This window comes from Mustela putorius, unplaced genomic scaffold (assembly GCF_011764305.1).
Source record: "Mustela putorius furo isolate JIRA1106 unplaced genomic scaffold, ASM1176430v1.1 tig00000281_pilon_pilon_pilon, whole genome shotgun sequence".
Classification (NCBI taxonomy): Eukaryota; Metazoa; Chordata; class Mammalia; order Carnivora; family Mustelidae; genus Mustela; species Mustela putorius.
The window spans coordinates 23,316,978-23,340,802 of NW_025421343.1; the positions used below are offsets into that span (position 1 = coordinate 23,316,978).

Below are 23,825 nucleotides of genomic sequence, written 5' to 3' on the forward strand. Positions count from 1 at the left end.
TGCTTTAACCAAATTAGAAGAGATCCCAAATCGTGAGGAGGTTGAAAGGGGATAAAAAGAGGTTCAAAAAGGAAGAAAGGAATAAAAAAAGAAAAAAAAAAGAAAAGAAAAGAATTTTAAAAAAAGAAAACAAATAAGAAAAATATAAAAAGGAAAAAATATATATATTAGATAAACTAGTTAAAAAACGTTAAAAAAGAAAAAGGTAAAAGTTAAAAAAAAATTTAACCAGAAGGCGAGAAAAAAAACAAAAAATGAAAAAGAAAAAAATTAAATTAACTGCAAGACTAAAAAAAAATCACAGGGAAAAAGCCATGAGATCCGTGCGTTGCTTTCTCCTCCTCTGGAATTCTGCTGCTTTCCTTGGTATTGAAACCACACTCCTTGGTAGGTGAACTTGGTCTCGGCTGGATTTCTTGTTGATCTTCTGGGGGAGGGGCCTGTTGTAGTGATTCTCAAGTGTCTTTGCCCCAGGTGGAATTGCACCGCCCTTAGCAGGGGCCGGGGTGAGTAATCCGCTCGGGTTTGCTTTCAGGAGCTTTTGTTCCCTGAGCGCTTTCCGTAGAGTTCCGGAGGACGGGGAATACAAATGGCGGCCTCCTGGTCTCCGGCCCGGAGGAGCCGAAAGGCCAGGGCCCCACTCCTCAGTGCGTCCTCAGAGAACAGCGCCCAGTTACTCCCGTCTGCCTGACCTCCGGCCGTGCTCCGAGCTCACCGAGCCTGCGACCGGTTCAAGGTAACACCGAGCTGTGAGCTTACTGTCGGCTCTGTCTCTGTAGCCGGCTTTCCTGTTCCAATACCCGCAAGCTCTGCGACACTCAGACACCCCTGATCCTTCTGTGACCCTGCGGGACCTGAGGCCACGCTGACCCCGCGTGGGCTTCGCCCCGGTTTAGCCTCTGGAGCGATGTCCCTCAGCGGAACAGACTTTTAAAAGTCCTGATTTTGTGTGCTGTTGCTCCGCCGCTTGCCGGGAGCCGCCCCTCCCCCTGGGGTCTATCTTCCCGTCGCTTTGGATTCACTTCTCCGCCGGTCCTACCTTTCAGAAAGTGTTTTGTTTTTCTGTTTCCAGAATCGCTGTTCTTCTTCTCTTCGATCTGCCGATGGATTTTCAGATGTTTGCAATCTTTAGATAAGCTATCTAGCTGATCTCCGGCTAGCTGAAGTAGTCTCAGCCTGCTACTTCTCCGCCATCTTGATTCCCTATCCAACCCTGTGCTGTCTTATGGGAGTGATTAGGCCATTCACATTGAGAGTGATTATCCAGAGATACATGTTTATTGACATCATTTTTCCTGTGAAGTCCTTATTTCTAAAGATTGTCTCCATAAATTTCTGTTCAATGACACTCTTGGTTTCTTTCTTCTTTTATAGAGCCCCCCTTGATATTTCTTTTAGTGCCGACTTGGTGGTCACATACTCTTTTAAACCTTGCCTGTCTTGGAAGCTCTTTGTCTCTCCATCCATTTTGAATGTCAGTCTTGCTGGATAAAGTATCCTTGGCTGCATGTTCTTTTCATTTAGTGCCCTGAATACATCTTGCCAGCCCTTTCTGGCTTGCCTGGTTTCTGTGGACAGGTCTGACATTATTCTGACAGGCCTTCCTCTGTAGGTATTCAATTTTTTCCCCCTAACTGGTTTCAAGAGCTCCTGTTTAAAATTATGATTCATCATTTTCATAATCAGGTGTCTTGAGGTCTTTCTAGATTCTAGGGTCTTGGGCGGAGAGCTTTTTGCCTCTGGGACACGAATGCTGGCTCCATTCCCCAGATGGGGAAAAATTTCATGGAGAATTTGTTCAACTATATCCTCTAGTCTTCTTTCTTTCTCCTCCCCCTCAGGGATTCCAATAATTCTGATGTTGGAACATTTCATGTCATCATTTATTTCCCTAATTCTGTTTTCATGGCTTCTAAGCTATTTGTCCCAGCCTCCTCCTGATCCTGTTTCTCTATCAGCCCAGGATACCAATTATGATCAAGGGCTCTGCAATTGGATAGACTCGGGGTCCAGTTGAGGTCCCTTCACTGCAGGACTTTAAGCAGTTGCCAATTCTGAGCCTCAGTTTCCTGTTGTGTCAAACAGGAATGACGACAGCCACTGACTTTAGAGGTGATCGTGAAGATTAACTTAGGGGTCCCAGAGCACCTGTTGTATTTGTGAGAGAGTCAGGACCCCCCATAAGGGGAGACCAGGAAACCCTGGGTGGGCCAGGCTCAACAAGGGTATGAAAAGTTCTGTAATAATAATCATCACTCTGCAAGTATTGTCATGATCATTATTCTGACTTCTACTTTCACTATTTAGAGGGGAGGGGGAGAAGAGGGGAAGGTGTGGCACTGTCTCTTTGTGTGAGCTTCTTCCTGAGGCCAAGTGAAACAATTCCTTCCCACCAGGGTTTACAGGGTTTATGCTGCCTGGTTTGCTCGTCTGGTATCTGTTAGATGCTTCTGTAAGAGGGACCAATGGCATAAGAAATGACACTTAATGAATGACCTTCTGTTGTCAATACTTCTGAGTAATTTTCTGGCAGCTAGTAGCGCTCTTGGGTGCCCCACCTAGAAGGAATATGCAGCTTCCTGAGCCCTTTCTATAGTCCCCACAGGGTGTAGGGTAGATGCCCCTGCCTCCCTCTGACTGTCAGGAGGGATGGCAATTGTTCTCTGTCTGTTCTGGAAAACCCTACTTATTCATGTGGATCCTAATGACAGAGATTGCACCATGAACTGACCACCCAATGTACCTTGAGATGGCAAGATTGGGGCAGAGAGCATCCCAGTGGAATCCATTATTTTTGCTGGGCCGAGGTCTGTAGGAAAATGAAGGAATATTCCCAGATTAGCACCTAGCTCCAGATGCCGTTCATGTGATCACCCTCCACTATGTTTGAATGCAATTTTTTTTTGTTTTTCCTTTTTTCAATACACAGTTGCTGTTGCTGCTAAATTACAGCTTGCGTGTGTGCACGTTCCCCCCACATGTGTAGGTGTCAAACATGTTACTAACTAGCCTAACAGTTGGTGTCTCTCCAAACACATTGAGGCTCATCTCAGAGAGGACTCAACGGTGCAAAGGGTGTGGTTGATGTTAATGCATAGGTTGCTTCTGCTTTGTCTCAGTCAGGAAACAGGCTGCCATAGTAACACATTTTTGGGGTTTTATTTCATAAGGAAAGTAGAAAATTGCCTTGTGAAGATAGCTCCACCCAGTAATTATTCACAGAGTTCAGGTACTGAAATTCACCATTTTTGTGTTTATATTAATAGCTTCTGTAAGCTTAAAAAAAAAAAAAAAGTACATTTCATTCTCCTTCTGCCAAAGCAAGCAAACAGCAGTGGGAAGACCAAACTAAGAAGATGATTTACTTCGGACCTTTAAATAAGGGAAAAGAGCTTTAACATTCATGGCATAGAACCTCAAGAAACAAGATTTCAACCAATTTAAGAAGCACAAGTTTAAAGACACTAGACACACAAGAGGGAAAAAGCAGAGGGGGCCCTGACCTCAGAGAGTATTGTGGGGGGCAGGACACAGATAAGGAACAATTCAACAAATAACTTAATTAAATAACTTCACATCCTGATTAGGACTGTACAGGAATAACAGGAAATGTAGGGGCAACACCTACTTTGGATGGGGTGGCTAAGACAGACCTTCCTGAGAACAAACATTTAAGCTGAGATCTGTGGAATGAGCAGAAACAAGGGCACATTCTCTGTCTCTGGCAATTGAGTTAATATTAATGAAAAGGATGGAATAGTGTTTCCCTACTTCTCAGGTTTGGGGGACGACATAGCAAGGTTCTGTCTGTGCAAGGAGCTTTCCCAAGCCCTATGAGATGGGGGGTTCCCACCTGCAGAGGCAGCAAATCATTTCAGAGGTTAAGAAACTCAGTCAGGGGTTTACAGAGCGTAACAGCCTTGGTACAAGAGTCCCAAGTCAGAAAAATACACATGTTGACCACTTTTACTTTTCCAAATAACTGACTTCAACTTTTTTTTGACCAGTGCCCACTTGGCGCACACTAGCTGTGAAGAAACATGAAATAGTTGTAGAGATATCTAAGTGCATCCAAATGCGTGACTTGGACTCAGCCATTTGTAGTGTGACGTGGGTATTAACACTGTGTTGGCTCCCTCCACCTCTCTATTCTCAGCCCCATTCCCAGCACAGATATTGAGCCTGGGGGCAGAGCCTGGGAGAAGGGAGTTTCCTGTTCCTGCCTTCAACAGCAGCCAGTTTGACTTGGGTTGGTCCTCTGTTGGTTGACCCATGGAAGATGGGCTGCCTACTGGTTCCAGAGTTGGGCTCTCCTCTGGGATCTTGGATTGGTTCTTTGGCTGGTGGAGGTAGAAAGAGGATGAGTCTGAATCACCTTTTCTCACTGCACAGTGTGGGTCCACTCCTTAGCCTTTTGCCACTCTGACCTCTTATCCTTTTTTTTTTTTTAAGAAGAGATTTTTTATTATTTTTAAAGCTTTTATTTATTTATTATTTGACACAGAGAGAAAAAGAGAAAGAGAGAGAGCACACGCACGCACAAGTAAGGAGAGCAGCAGGCAGAAGGAGAGGGAGAAGCAAGTGTCCCGCTGAGCAAGGAGGCTGATGCAGGGCTCAATCCCAGATCATGACCTGAGCTGAAGGTGGATGCTTAACCAACTAAGCCACCCAGGTGCCCCTGGTCTCTTATTCTTGATGTGTGGACTTAGAAGGGGCCATATCAGGATGGCCAAGTCCCAGCTCACCAACTGACTGACCCATATTAGGGAAGTTACTGTCTTTGTTTCTGAACAGGGTGGTAGAAAACCAGACTGTCTCTATCCCTTCCCTGCCTCCTCAACCCACCTTCTTTCCATGCTGTTCTTTCTAGTCCACCTTCTCCCATACTGTGGCATCACCAGGCACACCTGCCAGTTTAGTGGGAGGATGAAGGAAGATGAGGGAGACATGTTGGAAGCTCTTGATTGCATAGAAAGGGAAGAAGAAGCCCCCCGAAGTGAACTCTCTATTCTTTTCTCTTGCCTTCTTAATGAAGATGAGTGGAAAGTTATCATAAAGATTTTGTTGGCTTGCTTCCTCTTAGAAACCCTATGGTGGGATATAGACCCTTCTGTTCTTAGCTGTAAGCTATCTTTCCAGCCTTACACTGGGTTTCTTTGGGGACAGGGTGCCCAATCCATATGGAAAAGCCAAAACCCAAATCCAGGCTTATGTGGCTCCAAAGCCCATGCTCTAGCCTCTACATGATGTTACCTTCACTGTGTACCATATTTTATTTAGAGTGGGAATATGCTTTGAAAAAAAAAATCCCAAACCAAGAAAAAGAACATAGATATGTGTGTTGTGTGATAAAGAGTGGAGGTGGATTCATATTTTTTAAGTCCTTGCACAAAATCTAGGTAGAAGAAACTAAATGGGGTGAATTTGAAGGAGCTAAAGTGAAAATAGTTGAATTGCTGATACGAACACTAGGTGCTTTGCCCAGGGGGCCTTGGGCTGACCATACATAAGTGGAATAGAAACTAGCCCCATCCTACTTCCACTTATGGTAGATGGCTCCAATATGTGCTTTCTTCTTGACTAAGCATGCCTATAAGTGTGGAACTGCAGGGAGAAGGCAGACATCTATGCAAGACTGCTGAAGGAATGTCACTGCCAGAACTTGAAGCCATGTTGAACTGATAGTGTTCAAGTCACAGATCTCTAACTACCACACTGGTAATATAAGAGAACGGAGGTTTTGATTCTAAAAGCAGACATGGGACAGAGTGGTGTTAGTGATGGGGAAAGGAGACAGTGACAAGATAGAGGAGCTTCCACTGACAGAAGTGAGAGCACCATTCAAGGATCCATTAGATTCTTTTCTCATCCTTGTCATTAAATATTGTCCCATCTGGGACACCCAATTCGCTCTTATCTGATACATTAGACTGATGCGCTTAGATTCTTTTTTTTTAAATTAAATCATTTTTTAAATTTATTTTCAGCATAACAGTATTCATTGTTTTTGTACCACACCCAGTGCTCCATGCAATCCGTGTCCTCCATAATACCCACCACCTGGTTCCCCCAACCTCCCACCCCCCCACCACTTCAAACCCCTCAGAATGTTTTTCAGAGTCCATAGTCTCTCATGGTTCACCTCCCCTTCCAATTTCCCCCAACTCCCTTCTCCTAACTCCCCATGTCCTCCATGCTATTGGTTATGCTCCACAAATAAGTGAAACCATATGATAATTGACTCTCTCTGCTTGACTTATTTCACTCAGCATAATCTCTTCCAGTCCCGTCCATGTTGCTACAAACAAAAGTTGGGTATTCATCCTTTCTGATGGAGGCATAATACTCCTTAGTGTATATGGACCACATTTTCCTTATCCATTTGTCCGTTGAAGGGCATCTTGGTTCTTTCCACAGTTTGGCAACCGTGGCCATTGCTGCTATAAACATTGGGGTACAGATGGCCCTTCTTTTCACTACATCTGTATCTTTGGGGTAAATACCCAGTAGTGCAATTGCAGGGTCATAGGGAAGTTCTAAAGGTATCCAAATTGGCAATGAAGAAGTCAAACTCTCTCTCTTTGCAGATGACATGATTCTTTATATGGAAAACCCAAAAGACTCCACCCCCACACTACTAGAACTCATACAGCAATTCAGTAACATGGCAGGATACAAAGTCAATGTACAGAAATCAGTGGCTTTCATTAAAAAAAAAAAAAAAAGAAATCAGTGGCTTTCTTATACACTAACAATGAAAATACAGAAAGGGAAATTAGAGAATCGATTCCATTTACTATAGCATCAAGAACCATAAGATACCTGGGAATAAACCTGACCAAGGAGGTAAAGGATCTGTACTTGAGAAACTACAGAACACTCATGAAAGAAATTCAAGAAGACACAAAAAGATGGAAGACCATTCCATGCTCTTGAATAAACATTGAAGAATAAACATTGTTAAAATGTCTATACAGCCTAGAGCAATCTATACTTTTAATGCCATTCCGATCAAAATTCCACCGGTATTCTTCAAATAATCCAAAAATTTGTATGGAACCAGAAGAGACCCTGAATCGCTAAGGAAATGTTGAAAAATAAAAATAAAACTGGGGGCATCACGTTACCTGATTTCAAGCTTTACTACAAAGCTGTGATCACCAAGACAGCATGGTACTGTCATAAAAACAGACACATAGACCAGTGGAACAGAGTAGAGAGCCCAGATAAGGACCCTCAACTCTATGGTCAAATAATCTTCGACAAAACAGGAAAAAATATACAGTGGAAAAAAGACAGTCTCTTCAATAAATGGTGCTGGGAAAACTGAGCAGCTATATGTAGAAGAATGAAACTCGACCATTCTCTTACACTGTACACAAAGATAAACTCGAAAGACCTCAACGTGAGACAGGAATCCATCAGAATCCTAGAGGAGAACATAGGCAGTAATTTCTTCAATATCAGCCACAGCAACTTCTTTCAAGATATGTCTCCAAAGGCAAAGGAAACAAAAGCCAAAATAAACTTCTGGGACTTCATCAAGATCAAAAGCTTCTGCACAGCAAAGGAAACAGTCAAGAAAACAAAGAGGAAACCCACGGAATGGGAGAAGATATTTGCAAATGACAGTACAGACAAAAGGTTGATATCCAGGATCTATAAAGAACTCCTCAAACTCAACACACACAAAATGGATAATCGTATCAAAAAATGGGCAGAAGATATGAACAGACACTTCTCCAATAAACACACACAAATGGCTATTAGACACATGAAAAAATGTTCATCATCACTAGCCATCAAGGAAATTCAAATTAAAACCACATTGAGATGTCACCTTACACCAGTTAGAATGGCCAAAATTAGCAAGAGAGGAAACAACATGTGTTGGAGGGGATGTGGAGAAAGGGGAACCCTCTTGCACTGATGGGGGGAATGCAAGTTGATGTGCTTAGATTCTTTACCAATTCTTCTTAGAGGCTGAATGGTTTCCTCTAAGTCTGTCAACTGATTAGAGTAAGTTATGTGATCTGAGTAAATATATGTTGAGTAAGAGTGTGAGCTAAAGTTGACTCACTGGGGTCATACGTTAAGGCAATCTGACTGTACATTACCAGGAAGTGCAGAGGCCCACCCTATCTTATTTTAATCAGATTGGGCCTTTAAATCTATGGCTGATTCATTCAATTAGTTAAAAGAGTCCTTTCCAGAGACTTTATCTGCTTTATTTCTATCCATTTTCTGCCTATTCCTTAGGACTCTTTAGTGATGACAGGATTTCCTACTGCCATGGAGATTTCCTACTGCAATGGTGATTTCCTACTGTCATAGAGAAGGACAATGAGGCAGAGAAGATTGTACATATGTAACACAAGATGACAGTGACTTGAAAAATTAAGAGTCGTGAGAATTTAGCTAATCTTTCTAGGGTAAGATGACGATGATGATAATGCTGAAGACTACTGACACTATTGTTTGCTTTGTGCAGGACACTGTGATAAGTGTTTTACATGTTGAGTAGGATCACAACTTGCGAGGTGGAGCAATAGCATTCTAGGCAGAAGGACCAACATGAACAAAGGCATGAAGAGAAGGCTCAGCACACATGTACAAATAGAGCAATGTGGCCAGAATGTAGCATATGTGAAGGGGAATAGGGGTAACAAGGCAGACAATGTAGCTGGGATGTGGAAGATCTTTTTCCTATAGGTGATGAGTAGCTATGGATTTTGAGTGATTTCTATGATTGCCCCCCTATCAGCTTGTAGAATTTGCATTTTTTCCCTTGTGCCATTGTACCTTGTACAGTTTGTAGAAGCATCTGTAGTTTTTGTATGTTTCCAGGTATGCCCCTTTGCTTAGTTAGAATCTTCCTTGAGAGCAGTGGCTGGTGAAAAATAAGCTCTTATGTGTTGGCCGAGGGAGTCAACATGCTATCAAGCCAACTCTGGCTACAGTGAATAGAAAGAACAGAGGAGGAAGCAGCCCAAGGGCAAAGAGACCAACAAGACACAACATGGACGAAGAAGGGTGGACTGGGATAGTGGTAACTTGAATTGAGAGAGGGAAGCCTATAACCTGTGAGAGGCATTTTGAAAATTAATGTTGGCAAGATACAGCAACTTTGATTTGAACTACGTTGGGTCTGGGATAGAGTGAGGCTAAGTCAAGGGATTATTAAAGGCTCCCAGAGGATATATTGCCAAGGTAGGCCAAAAGAATCCTACTTAAGGAGGACGGGACACTTGGGACGCCTGGGTGGCTCAGTTGGTTAAGCAGCTGCCTTCGGCTCAGGTCATGATCCCAGCGTCCAGGGATCGAGTCCCACATCGGGCTCCTTGCTCGGCAGGGAGCCTGCTTCTCCCTCTGCCTCTGCCTGCCATTCTGTTTGCCTGTGCTTGCTCTCTCCACCCCCCACTCTCTGATAAATAAATAAAATCGTAAAAAAAAAAAAAAAAAAGGAGGAAGGGACACTAACCAAGAAGAGTGATGTCTTGTTCAGCAGCTTCCTTCACCTAAAATTCCCCCCACTCTTCCTAAGCCCTCAAATCATTACTATCCTTCAGGATCATCTCAAAAGCTTCTGTTCTTCTATATACCCCCAAACTTCTCTGTCTCTAGGTATGATCATTCCCTCCTTTCAATGCTTATAGCATTCTGCATTTCTCATTTGGCATTTCAGTTTTGTGTTATACTTACTGTTTTTCTTACCTCTCCCTAACAGAATATATACTCCCTTTTTTCTGTACTCATACAAATTTATTCATTTGAGTGGAACAAATACCCTGATTCTAGAGTTTTAACTTTAGATCCAGAGAAGAGAGGAAGAAGTCAAGAATGACTCCCAAGTTTTGCCTTAACAATCACAAGGGCAGAGTTGCCATTAACTGAGATGGGGAAAACTAACAGCATGATTGGTAGGAAAGATCAAGAGGTCAATTTTGGACAAGATATGTTTGGAATTTCTATTAGACAACTGATTAGAAATGTTGAGAGGGCAGTTTGACATAAGAATTTAGAACAGAGGAAAGAGTTACAAGCTAGAGGCATACATTTGGGAGTTATCAGCTCATAAATGACATTTAAAGTCTTGAAACTAGATGAAATCATCAATGAATTGCATGTGCCTAGGAAAGGGAGGACATCCAAGGAACTCTGGGTTACTCTAGAGTTTGGGGATAAAAGGAAGAATTAGCAAAGGAGACTGAAAAATGGCTGATGAGAAAGAACAAAAACAAGGAAAATGTGGAGTCCTGAATGCCAAGGGTTAAAAGGATTTCATGGAGAAGGGAATGATCTACTACACCTCATTCTGCTAAAATGCCAAGATGGTGACTGAGAGTTAACAATGTAGAGGTTACTGGTGACCTGGAAAACAGTGGTTGTGGAAGAATGGTGAGGACAAAGGTTTGATTGGACTATGCATAAGAAAGGGGGACTGGGAGGAGGAAACTTTCAGAAGTTTTCTGTAAAGAAAACAGAAAAGTGAAGCAGTAGATGAATAGGAAGAGGAATTGAGGCTTTTTTAAGATAGGAGAAATAACTATATTTATACCCATAGGAGTAGTCCAGAAAGAAGAGGACAGTTAATGCAGGAGATGGAGAGAGAATTATTGGAGTGATGTCATTGAATAACTGAAACGGAATGGGAGCTGGTAACAAGGTAGAGGGACTGGCCTTACAGACACAGATGGTTTATTCATAGTAATAGGAGGAAAGGTGGAGGAGAGTTGCTTGTAGGTAAGTAGATGTGCAATGGAAGTTTGTGTAGGTTCTCTTATGTCTGATTTAATTTTCAAGAAGGAATGAGAATTACCTGGGTGCCAAAAATAAAGAGAAAATTCAAACCCTAGGAAAACAAGCTTGTGTGTTAATGCTGCAGCCAGTGTGGGGAGGTAATGGGAGTCACTCAGGTACTGTCTTGCATTGGATTTTAATGGCTGTGCTGGGACAGAGACAAGATTATGGTTTGGCACAGAAGCGGCATATCTGCTTAACACCCAAACTCTTAAAGGGTATCAGTGAAAGTTTGGACTACAAAGCAGTCACTTAGTGGGCTAGGGAGATCACAGGGAAGCTCATCTAGCTCTGTTGAGGTTCTGAGTGAATAAAAGCACTCTGAAAAATGGAAATCCCTGGATTGAGCACCTAGCAAATTAGTAGCTCAAAATATGCAAACACCATGGTACAGATGCTCCAAAGCCAGAGCGAGTGATGCCTATGAGACATCTGCAGAAGCAAAAGAAGAGAAAATTACCCCTATTTACCTTCATACCCCCCTGGAGGATTTCTCCCACAATCAAGGCTGCAGGGAATTCTCACAGAAAACAATTCCCGCTAATGATGAACTCACAGTAGAAAGTTATAAAACACAGGAAGTTAAAAAAAAAAAAATCCAACATGAGTGAGAACAACAGGACCCAGCTAATAGTACTGCAGGCTCAAATACCTCAGATAATAGAACAATTGCCTAGAGACTTCCAAATAAGTGGATTTAAATGATTAAAGTGGATTCCAAATAAGTGGATTATCAAAGAAAAAATCAGAAGTATAAAAAAAGAAAACAATGAAAATAGAATTTCTGAAAGCAAAAATTAATATAAAAATTATTAATATTAACATAAAATTATTAATATTAAATGTTAATATTACTAATATTGATATTTAGGTATTTTCATCTATCTATAGCTGTATAGCTTCTGGCTACCACCTTCATAGATCTTCAAGAAATTAGGTCCTAGACTTTGGTTAATTCTGAAGATAGTTTTCTTCTCAATAAACAAATGAAATAGCAGATTAGATCTGGATGAAGAGAAATCAACAAATGAAAAGATATATTTGAGGTGAATTAACATTGAAAAATAAAGAAACCCAAACTATGAAATAGACATGAAAAACATGGGGGAGAAAATAAGATGCTTAACCTGTACCTAATAGGAGTTTAAGAAGAGGAAAAGGACATTTTATTTAAAACCAAAAATACCCTAATGAGTGGGAATTTCCATAACTGATGACATGGCATAAGAAGTACAGGGAGTCCCAAAGAGGATAAAGTCAGATTAACATCTAGATGCCTCAGGGAACATCAATAAGAAAAAGAAGCTCTTGAAAGAAACTTGATATGAGACATTCATATATAAAAAAGGGAATATTTAGACTTATAAGAGACATCTTACCAGCCACAATAGAGACCAGATGACAGTGGAGTCATACATCATTGTACTGAACAAAACAAAAACCTTACTAGAATTCTACAGCTAGCTAAATTGTCACACAAGAAGGAGGAGAAAATTTTGACATTTTTGACAAAAACTCTAAGAGTTTATTATTTGAGGTATTGCTGAAAGAACTACTAAAGGATATGCTCCAAAAGGAAGGTAAGGTGTAAAAGAAGCAATGTTGTCTGTTTTATTAGTTTTGGGATATTTCTATTATGTTTCCAAAATGAAATAAAAATTCCTTATCTACTTAGGTATCTCCATCTATCTATAGCTGTATAACTTCTGGCTACCACCTTCATAGATCTTCAAAAAATTAGGTCCTAGACTTTGGCCAATTCTGAAGATAGTTTTCTTACTTCACTGAGACTGTTCTTTTTTTAAGAAGAAGGAAAGAAAGAGGAAAAGCAGAACCTAGGAATCAATCCCTTGAGAATTACTCAGTTCAAAATCTGTGAGTCTCAAAACTTTTGAAAGATGTGATTCCAGAGGCAACCTCTGGCTGAAAACCAAAGACTATTACCAAAAAATTACTGAAATTGTCCACAAGCAGGTGAATCATTCATTTAGAAGGCAGCCGAAGGCTCAGGAGACCTGGCTAATGCAGATGAATGAGTTGAAAAGAATGCTAAGCCTTTGGTTCACATATTTTATTTTTCTGACTAGATACTTCTCTGGGGGTAGTGGGAAGTGGCTTTCTGGGACAGTTAGAGTTTGTAAACATGAAATTCATGGGACATTCCTGAGGAAAGTGTAAGAGAACATTTTTGTGTGTGGAAAGTGGAAGAGGGTTTGTAAAAATGATGGATGTTGGGAAACTGAAGTTTAAAAACCTGTAAGGGATATAAAGGTACCAATAAAGAGAACAGTACCATACTGGGAGATGAAATGTGGCAATAAAAACCTCTATTCGGGAAAGGAGCTTTCCAAGGAGTCTGTAATTCTATCATTTGGCAAGGGTTGGAGCCCTCTCTTGGGTTGCCAGGAAAGATGCTTAAATCACAATTTTTATAGTTTCCTTCAATGGAACTTCAGGAAAATAGCCAAATATGCATGACTGAATATGGATTCAAATCTGATGGGCTGAGTCGTGCACTATATTGGGACTTGGATTCTCAAGTTGGCTCCTTCCTTAGGTTCTTGGGTCATCTTTCATCCAGGGAAGATTTATTAAGTCTGATTCTGGGCCAGGCAGTATGCAAGGTGGCCAGCGGTCCTATTTCATTGCTCTGGGCCATGATTCTCCTTAGCTATCATTTCACAATTCTTCTCACTCTACTATCTTCCAATACTTTATCCATTCTGTTCTCTCACAGCTAATGCCCTTTCTCCTCATCTCTCTGAGAAAGGAGTTAGTAGAAGAGAACTTTCACCATTTCTGCTAACTATATCTACACAACCATGCTCAGCCTGCTTTCTGGTTACAATGAATTAACTGTCTGGGATCCTTTGTGGAACCAAACCCTCCATAGGATCAATGGATTCCTTCTCCTCTCTTAAACTCATGGATATGCATCCAGCCACTGTCCTGTCTCTCCTGCATTTTCCGTACAGGGACCATTTCGGACATACCCAAGTATCTCCCTTGATTCCGTGTGTACTTCCAGTTCCAATTTCTCTGTTCTTCTATAATCTTCTTCCCCTTCTTCCCCTTCTTCTCTTCCTCCTCTTCCTTCCTTTCTTCCTTCCTCATCTCTGTCCTCCTCCTCCTCCTCCTCTTCTTCTTCTTCTCCTCCTTCTTCTACAAAGAATTATCTGCATGTATAGTCACCACTTGCTTTTCTCCTATTCTTCCTTGAAAACTTTCAATCAGGCTTTCAGCATCACAGCTCTATCAGGACAGCTCTTGCCAGATACACTGATGACTGTCATTATGGCAAGTCTATGGTCAAATCTCAGTCCTCATCATTTGATCCAGTTCATCACTCTTTTCTTTTTGAAACAGCTTTTTTCACTTAGCTCCTAGTTCACTACTCCTCTTGGTTCTTCTTCCTATTTCAGTTAATTACTTTCTCATTGTCCTTTGCTTTATAGAGTTCTTCATATTCCTAATCTCTAGCTTCTGGAATGCCCAGGATTTGGTCCTGGGAATTCTTCTGTAAAAATGATCCCTCCAAGGTTATTTTATATAGTCCCAAGAATATAAATACCATCTCTCCATTGATAATTTCCAAATTTATAAATCCAACCTGTCCTTCCTCTTGAACTCCAGATTTAATCCAGTTTCCCACTTGACATCTACACATAAATATCCAATATGAATGTTGAACTACATTTCCAAATACCATATTTTTATTCCTACCCCTACCCCCAATCACCTTCTCCCTCAATTCTCCCCACTTCTTTTAACAGAGGTTCATTTCTACGTGCTCTTTGGTCAAAAGCCTTAAAGTCATCTCTGACTCCTTCCCGCCTCTCAACCCACTTCCAGTTTGTGACAAATTCTATTAGTTTTCCTTCTAAATATATCCCAAATCTGACAACTTCTTATCACTTCCAGTACTCCTACTCTATCAGAATTACCATCAACACTTGACTTCTAACTGGTTCTCTCTGAACACCTTCTCCCCTATAGATTGTACTCCACAGAGCCATCAGATTTTTCTAAAATGTAAATCAGACCACTTTCCTGTTTTGCTCAAAACCCTACATGACTGTTAGCTCATCTAGGTAAAGTACCCAATACTTACTGAGATCCTACTTCTCCTGGTATGTAAGAGGATGTTACGACTGACCTCATGTTCTCCCTCTCTTCCTTTCTTCTCCATGGCAGCCAGGATGGCCTGAGTATGCCCCCAGCTTTGCCTTCATCTTCACTGTTCTCTCTGCCTGAATTCTGTTTCCTGGATACTTGCAGAGTATCTCTTCTTTCAAGTCTCTACTTAAATGTCACCCCCACCCAAAAGACCTTTGCAGATCATCCTGTGTAAATGGCACCCACTCCCTGTCACTCTCTATCACTTACCATGTTATACTGGAATGTCTTGAGAGTATAAAATTTTCTTTGAATTTCAAGATAGTTCTTACTCTCAATTAATTAAAAATTTAAAAACAATTTAGGTTTCATTGATTTGGAACTCTGATAATTTGAGATGGAATTAACATCTTATATATTTGCATCACTTCTCTTTATATTTTTTCCTCTAAGTAAGTGCAAACAAGATGTGAGGGGCTGTGGTGTGTGATGGAAGGACAACTGGACTGAGATTTAGATGGTCTGGATTCTAGTCTGAGGTCCACCACCCAAGACTGTGTGCTTATGGGCCTGTTGGCTAACCTCTCTCATCCACTGACTTCTCCCCTTCCCATTCCTTCCTCTGTAAAATGAGGATGTGCAGTTGTGCTGCCACTAGGAAACCAATCTGATGCTCTAAGTAAGCACCATTTACAATGAACTCAGTTCCATTCCATCCCATAAATATACGTCAAATATCTACCATGCCCAAGGAATTATGTTAATGACAATGAGAAAAAAGGTACCCTTTATCCTTATAACATAACTCATAATGAAGACATTGCATATTAAAATTGAAGTAAATATATTGTTAAAAATGATGTAGCAGGGTTTTATTCCCTATCTTCATTTATTTATTTGAGAGAGAGTGAGTGGGGTGGGGGGAGTGTGGAAGAGGCAGAGGAAGAAAGAGAGAGAATTTTAAATAGACTCCCAGCTGAGTACAGACTCCAACATGGGGCTCGATCTCATGACCCTGAGATCATGACCTGAGCCAAAACTAGAAGTTGGACACTTAATTGACTGAGTACCCCCTTAATTGACCCAAGTACCCCCTTTCCCACATCTTTATTTTTTTATTTTTATTATTTTATTTATTTTTATTTTTATTATTAAAAAAAGATTTTCATTTATTTATTTGACAGACAGAGATCACAAGTAGGCAGAGAGAGAGAGAGGAGGAAGCAGGCTCCCCACTGAGCAGAGACACACCCCCCCCATGTGGGGCTCGATTCCAGGATCCTAGGATCATGACCTGAGCCGAAGGCAGAGGCTTTAACCTGCTGAGCGACCAGGTGTGCCCCCCTGCCCCACATCTTTAGATGAAGAGACTGAACTGATGTTCAGAGAAATAGTTTATTCAAGAATACACAGAAAGTAGTAGGATTGGGGCTTTCCAAAGAGGTCAACAAGTTTCTTAATTTCAAAGACAGAATTCAGTTTGTTCCTTAATATTAGCCACTTAAAAATATCAGAATATAGATTCCAAAGCTGAATGCTTCTTTTCTATTTTGATAACCTGTAAGAAGCAGTAGGAGAGGTCTCTTTGGGAGAAGATCCTTATATTTTTGCAGCTTGATAATCTATCTCTACTAATATGTAAGAATAGGCAGGATTTAAATGCCTAAAGATGACTATCCTGTCACCTGTGTACACAGTTCAGTGTTTGGACAGGATGAGCTATGAGTAATTTAAATCAATAACAAGCCCACCACCACTCCACCCATCCCAGAAGAGAGGATCATGAAATTCACAAAAGACACCTGAAACAGCCCATAAAAAACAGTCATAGTTAATGCCTGGGTCAACGCAATTCACCTTTGGTTTAATTTATAAAAACTATGAGAAAGAAAGCCATAGGGGTCTTGACACGCCCATCCTAACTATGAACGCATTTCCTCCAGACAATCAGGAAACACTTTTCTAAGGAATTCAGTTCCTTGAGCTTGACCTTGCGTAGTGACTTTAGAGTGAAGTAGAAAACGACTGCCAGATTGAAAGAGAAATCCTTTGATTTTTTGGCCAGACTCTGATCAGCAAAGAAATAAGATAATAATGCCTGTTGAGTGAGCACCCCCGAGGAGCCTTCCCTCATCTCTAGCTGTGGGAAAGGGGGAGTAGCCACGTGGAGCGGCTGGGCTGCTGGAGACTTTGCAAGGCCGGTCTCCAGGAAATGAGGTCACTGCCTCCGAAAATGTCTTAGCTAAAAGGGACCTGCATCACCACCTGTGGACTCCTTTGCTTCATAAATATGTTCTCCAGCTTAAAAAGCACCGGCCCGGCATTATCACATTGAGCTGGAGGGTCACGTAGGCAGAGGTATTTCCATTTTAGATGAGAAAATGAACTCAGAGAAGGTTCAATGACTCATCCAAGGTCATACACAGCTAGTCTGTCAGCAAGAAGGTGCCTGAACTAGGGCTGTATTCTCTGAGTCTGGTAACGGACCATTGCTAACCTTACAAACTAGAGCCTGAAGCTCATCAGGATAAGGAAACTTCCCAAGATCACCTGGAGAATGAGCACCAGGGCTTCCAATTATTGCGCACAAAGCTGAGGTGAGCAGTCCTCGTCCATTGCATGGACAAAGATCTCCCAGGACAACATCTTACTTCCTTCCTTCCTGTCCTAGGAAATGTCTACGAGATTTGCCCGCCTGTCTTTTCTACTCCTACCACCTGCTTTCCCACTTGAAGTCTGATGAACAAAATGCCACAGAACCTTGACATACACACACTCCCTTCCTCCCCTTATTCTGAGAATCAGGAAACCCTTTCAGTTCGGGGAGTTTTGTTTGGTTTTCAAATTTAAAAAACCATGTGGAAAAATAGGTCAAGTTAATGAGGCACCAAAGCTTCCAGTTACTAGAAATTTTTAAAATAATGGTAATCATTTTCCTAGGATAACCATCCCAAGGGCTTAGCATAGGGCCTGACCTTCTAGGTGCTCAGTCAATGGTAGATATCTTCTTCCTTATTCTAATTACTCTTAGCCATTCAGCAATTAGAATCATAAACAGTCTTCAGACTCCTTGCAAAGTGCTCTATTATAGTTGCTTCCCTAGGTTGTGACGCTTGAACTAGGCAGGGGCAAGAGAAAGGTTGTGAAGTTAGAGGAAAGGTCTATGAAGCTACAAATGAGGCAACAATAGTTTACCAGCTACTCAGGGCCTCTAGGAAGGGTTCAGCTCAAGTGAGATGTATATATTGCTTGGCTCCTCAACAGGACTGGAAAAGCTGAAGGGTTTATTTAGCTAGAAAGGAAAGGATTGAGGAGACTGGGGCAGAAACTACCCCTTGTGCTGTCTGCTCAGCCAGGGGCAACCCATTTCCCCTGTGGGTGCAGAGGGAAAGGAGGACATGGTACGAAAGGAAGATCTGGGCAGTCTGGAGGGGATTGGAGGATGGAGGAAAGGAAAAGTTGCCTTCCATAGCTCTGAACTGTTTCTAGAGTCTACCTCATCATACACTGGCCAAGAAGTCGTCCCACTTCCCCCAACCATGCCCTCCTCCCTGCTCCGATGCACATTGCCCCCACACCCTCCAATTTATCCCCATCTCTGTCCCAGATGGCTGCAAAGCCCTGTGATTCCACATTTCCCTCGGCTTCTCCCCTCCAAGCCTTTTCCAGTCCTCCCCTCCCCAGGGATGCCCCACCTCCCCCAGGCTGGCCATGTGGAGTCTGTCTTTTTCCTCCCATCTCTTTACACTTGTGTATTTGGTCTTTGACGCAGGGGCTGACCCCACATGTTATATTACTGTGTGCGGAGAACATTCTGCGGGCGAATGACTTACAGCACATGCTTTGTCTTCTGTTCTTTCTATTAGGGGCGTGATTTAGAAGATGAATGTTTATAACATGACCTAAGGAATTTCATCCTCCTCTGGAAAACTGTGTAGGAGAGAATCCTAATGGATAAAGAGTAATGTCTTCTGGGCTCCTGCCAAACGTTTGGACTTGTGAAAAGCCTCTGCATTCACCTTTTACTGTTTATTGTAAACTCGCTACTTCACCATAGTTGCTGGCTCTTTCTGAAGGGAGTGGTCACAAGTAAGTGAGCATCTCACTGGTTCTCACAGAGAAACAAATGGTAATGGCCGTGATGGTGTATTAATTCTGTACTAAGTGCCTTCTTGACCAGGCACCTTAAAAGGCTGTGCAGCTCTCCACTCCTGCATCTCACTGGTGGTGGGGGTGCGACTGGGATAGGAGTAGCGGGGCAAATCACATGGAAGTGTTGGGGATATGGAAGAACAGCTCTGGGAAAGAGGAAAGCAACTCAGCAGTGTTTCCCTCCTGCAGGCCCTTGGGAGGAGGGCTGGCATGATGGAAAGGCACAGGGCTTGCTGCTAATCCTGGTTCAGTCACTTGGGAAAGTGAGGTACCCACTCTGAATACCTCATTTGCAAATGAGGGTAATAATAAGCACTCCTCAGGGCTATTGCAAGGACTAGATAAAATAAAGTATCTGTAAAGAGAATAATAATAATAATAATAATAATAATAATAATAATACTTCCTGTTGTGTTTTCCTTTGACAGATTTCTTGCCTCACTATGACTCTGGGGAAGGAAGACAGTGGATGCTGCCTCAGGAAGGAGAAGAGCGTTATGTGGGAGAATCCATGTCAGAGAGGAAGGGGAATTGAAACTCCCAAAAGGAGTCTAAGAAATAAAATAACTTTAAGGGAGTCCTAGTGAAGATAGGTTTCCCTGAAAAGACTGAGGAAATGCTAAGTCTCTTTGAAGAATTCCTATATCAAACATGACATCTCTCAAGTGATGGATTAGAAAAGGTAAAGTGTTAGCATAACGATCTGGAATGAGGCATAGATTTTCTCCAGAAATGAGGCTAACATGTGTGAACTCCCAGATTTCCCAGAGCCGAGAGAAGATTGTACATGCCCTAAATGAAGCTATTCCATGGGGAAAAAGCCCACACAATGGCTATGAAGTAGACTCAGTCTAGGTTTTGGGGGAGAGAGAAGGTCATGCCTCTGTAGTTCCGGGAAGCTATGCAGTAGACACTTAGCTACTTGTTCAAAATCAAGTGAGCATAGTGCATGATAGAGCCGGCAGTTAGGTGCCACCAACACCCAAAACCAGACCATTTGAGGGGCCCAGAACTAGAGGCAGTAATCAACAGACCAAGAGTTTCACCAGCCATGGACTTTAGTCACAGATATCACACAAGTGCCCAGGGAACAGCCCTGGCCAACCACACTGGGTCAGAGACCCAGCTGGTACACCATCTTCCTCATCACCTTGAGGACACTGGGCAGCCCTCTTCAGTCAAATGACATTTTGGTTGAGGGAGGTGGGAAACCTCGGTGGTAAAACGTTTTTCCAAAGATGGGCATGCACCTTGAAGAATCTCTTTAAATTTTAAGATACTGTTTTGAATCCAAAGACTCCTGAAAATGGAAAAATTTCTATCCCCCGTTGGTCCCTCCCACCAATGGGCCCAGCAGGATGGGGACTTATGGGGATTTGTTGCAGTGATTAGATACAGAGAAATAAACAGGCCTAATAAATTTGTATACTATATATTTAAACCCTTGTCTGAATTTAATAGCATCACAGATAGGAGACACTCCGTGCAGGTAAGTTCCCTTAAATACATCTGAGAATATCAAATTGGGTGGAATCCCTCAAACTGAAAAGATACATTTCTTAACTAAAGTTACTTTCAAAGAAGCTCATCATTCCTGGTGTGCTAAGTGCACTTAATACCCATTAGGAAGAAAGCTTGTACATTTTTGTTGGTCAAGAGATGATTTAACTTATTATAACACTGAAAGAAAAAAAAATGGAAATACTTCCTAATGTATCTTATTTTATTTTATTATTTTTTGAGGATGTGGTGAGGGACAAAGGAAGAGCATCTTAAGTGGGCTCTGTAGTGGGTGTGGACGCAAGGCTTGAGATGATGAGCTGAGCCAAAATCAAGAGTCAAATGCTTGACCAACTGAGCCACCCAGAAGCCCATTGGTTAGTTTAGTTTTTATATTGAACATAGTTCAGATGTTTTTCTGTTGCTCCCTAAGTGTGAAGAGGGTGAAAACATTATAGTAATGTCCCCTGAGGAAATGCTAAGTGAGATTTCCACCTCAGGTCTCTCCTTTCTAACACTCCAGATTTGGGATCTCAGCCAAATGCCTATAATTTTTGCTACTGTCTCTTTCCACCTTTATCCAGACTTCTTCCTATTATTTTGTTATCCATCTCCACTTCATTATTCCAAATGTCTTCTGTGAAAGTATCTCTCTATTGCAGATAAGGAAACAATGAACCAATAGAGTTAAGATATTCCTAAATACTTATAGTATATCCAATGATGAGAAGTTTGGTATGATCCCCCAAATCTTGTGAAAATGTGATTCTTAAAGGAGGCCTGACAGTCACAAACTATAATCTGGGAGGTGAAGATAGATGTCATTGAGCTCTACCTGTCATGGAGCTCTAGGAATCGGGCTAAGGTATGGTGGAGACTGGAAATGTGTTTACCCAACCTACACTTTCTCCTTCAGAAATTTCCCCAAAGAAGATCACCAATTAAGGCCAGTCAGTGACCCATTTTTAGATCACAGACTTTCATCTCTGAGAAAGAAAACCACAAACAGTGTCTTTTTCAAGACACAGAATAGCTACATCCCCCTTCCCATCACCAAAATAGAAGATGAGGATTGAAGTGAACTTCCACAAAGGTAATGGAACTTCCCCATAGCCTGAAGCAAATCACAAACCTGCAACACTGCTTAGAAGGTGACCTTCAAATTCTCAGGTTTGCTCCAGATCTGAGCTCCATCTCCAGCTGTGTCCAAAGGCTTGACAGGATTGTGGTGGTGATGGTGCGGTTACTCTCCCTTCACACCAGGGCTGTTGAGAGTTTTAATCATATTAGTGCCAAATTTATCAATTAAAAAATCTAATATGAGGGGTACCTGGGTGGCTCAGTGGGTTAGGCCTCTGCCTCAGGTCATGATCTCAGGATCCTGGGATCAAGCCGCACATTGGGTTCTCTGCTCAGCAGGGGGCCTGCTTCCCCCCTCTCTGCCCGCTGCTCTGCCTACTTGCGATCTCTCTCTGTGAGAGAAATAAATAAAATCTTAAAAAAAAATTGAATATGGGATCATCTTCAATCCACTTCACCCAGAAATCCATTTCATAAGAGGAAACATGGAAGCGATTGTATTCCCTACCACTCTGAAGTGAGCAGAGAACGGCTTAATGGTGTTTAAATATTCCACCCCCCCCAAAGGAAATATTACAGGGAAGTTCCATACATACAATAGTTAAGGGCCAGCAACTGGAAGGGCTGACGGGAGCCCCACCCTCTGTTCTCACTGTTTCTGTCCTTCCCATACATCCCTGAGACATCCCTTCTGAACCCCATGTGCTCCACAGAGCGTAGTTTGGAAATCACTGCATATATAAAAAATGTGAGCAAGAAAACCGCACATGAAGAATTATTACTGAGGGTTCCCATAAGTGTCATGCTTTTACTTTGGGGAATTGTGATTCATTAACCAAATAAGAACTTACTGCCATTTTTCCAAGGGTACTTCATCCAGGAACACCATGTACACAGAATAGATGTATTGCCTTGCTATGGTGGTCATTTTAAATTTTAGTAAATACTGCCCCTTTGATTTGGTTCTGCTTAAATATGCAAATTAGGCACATTTTTGTTGACCCAGACACTATGGTAGACTCAATAAGAATCATTAAATTGTTCAGACACAGATGTGTCTCAGACAACTCCTGATACAGACAGTCTGAAAAAAACAAAAATCAATAAGAAGTGTAATAACAATGAAAAAATTAATGATTCAAGATAAATGAAGAGCTATTGTAGGACATGTGATTAAAAGCCAAAGTTATTGCCCAGGTAATAACCACTATACACACTCAGTGCTAAAATTACCTTGGATCAGAGTGGCATCTTGAATACAGTATCCAGGAAAACAAAAAGGTCAGCTTCCACTCTAGTTGGCTCTGGTCATGTGCTATCTCGAATATTGACTTAGTTCTGGGTATCACACTTTGCTTTCAGAGGAGCATGGTCCAAGGGTAATGAATGGGCTCCAAGGTGAATTCCTCTTCTGTGAAGAAGTGTTGATAGAATTGCAGCTGTTTCGCCTGGAGAAAGTAGGGCATCAGTGTGATCTTCTACATCACTAGGGGTTTTGTCGGGGGGGGGAGGTAGACACACACACACACACACACACACACACACACACACACAATCTCTCTACAACCATTCTTCCCCTCCATCCTTGCCAGTCTCCTCTCCCACAGGGCTAGCTAGCACCAGGGGGGGGGGCAATTTACACAGATTACAATGTCAAGGGAGCCCCTCAGAGCCATGCCATGTGGTGCCCCAGTCACCATCACAGAAAGGGTTGCCATTTTTTAAACTGTGGTTCCAAAAACATAGCTGGAAATGAAAAGACCAGAAGAGAATGGGAGTGAAACTCTGGTTCAGAATGAAGACATTCTAACAGTGGGAGAAGACAGAATGGCAGCTCTGGATGGGAGCATTTGGAAAGGGGTCTTGCAAAGGGGAGCCCTGGCTTCTAAGATTGATAGTAATGACAGCAATCAGTTCACTGGGCTTTAATGACATGACTGGTCTTGTGGCATTTGACTTTTTTTTTTTCACAAATGTTCTCCTTCTCATTCATCACGACAATACTCCCAGGCAGGAACTACAATGATCTTTATTTTATAATGAAAGAAATGAAGCTAAGACAAATAGCTTTACTTTTCTAAGGCTAGCCAGAGAACTAGTAACAGAATTGGCATTTGAGCTCAGGTCTCTGACTCCAGAATGTACACTCTTAGCCTTTATCCACACTGACTCTCAAC

At 41.9% G+C, this 23,825-nt stretch overlaps 1 long non-coding RNA gene across 1 annotated transcript; it reads right to left on the bottom strand.

Annotated features, from left to right (window-relative positions):
• Positions 1-2,739: 2,739 nt before the first annotated feature.
• LOC106007128 lies at positions 2,740-23,099 on the bottom strand. The gene is made up of 3 exons (XR_006606486.1): positions 22,882-23,099; positions 21,701-21,833; positions 2,740-2,809 (listed from the first exon to the last, which is right to left on the bottom strand). It is a non-coding gene; the product is annotated as an uncharacterized LOC106007128 (long non-coding RNA).
• Between the last annotated feature and the right edge of the window lie 726 nt (positions 23,100-23,825).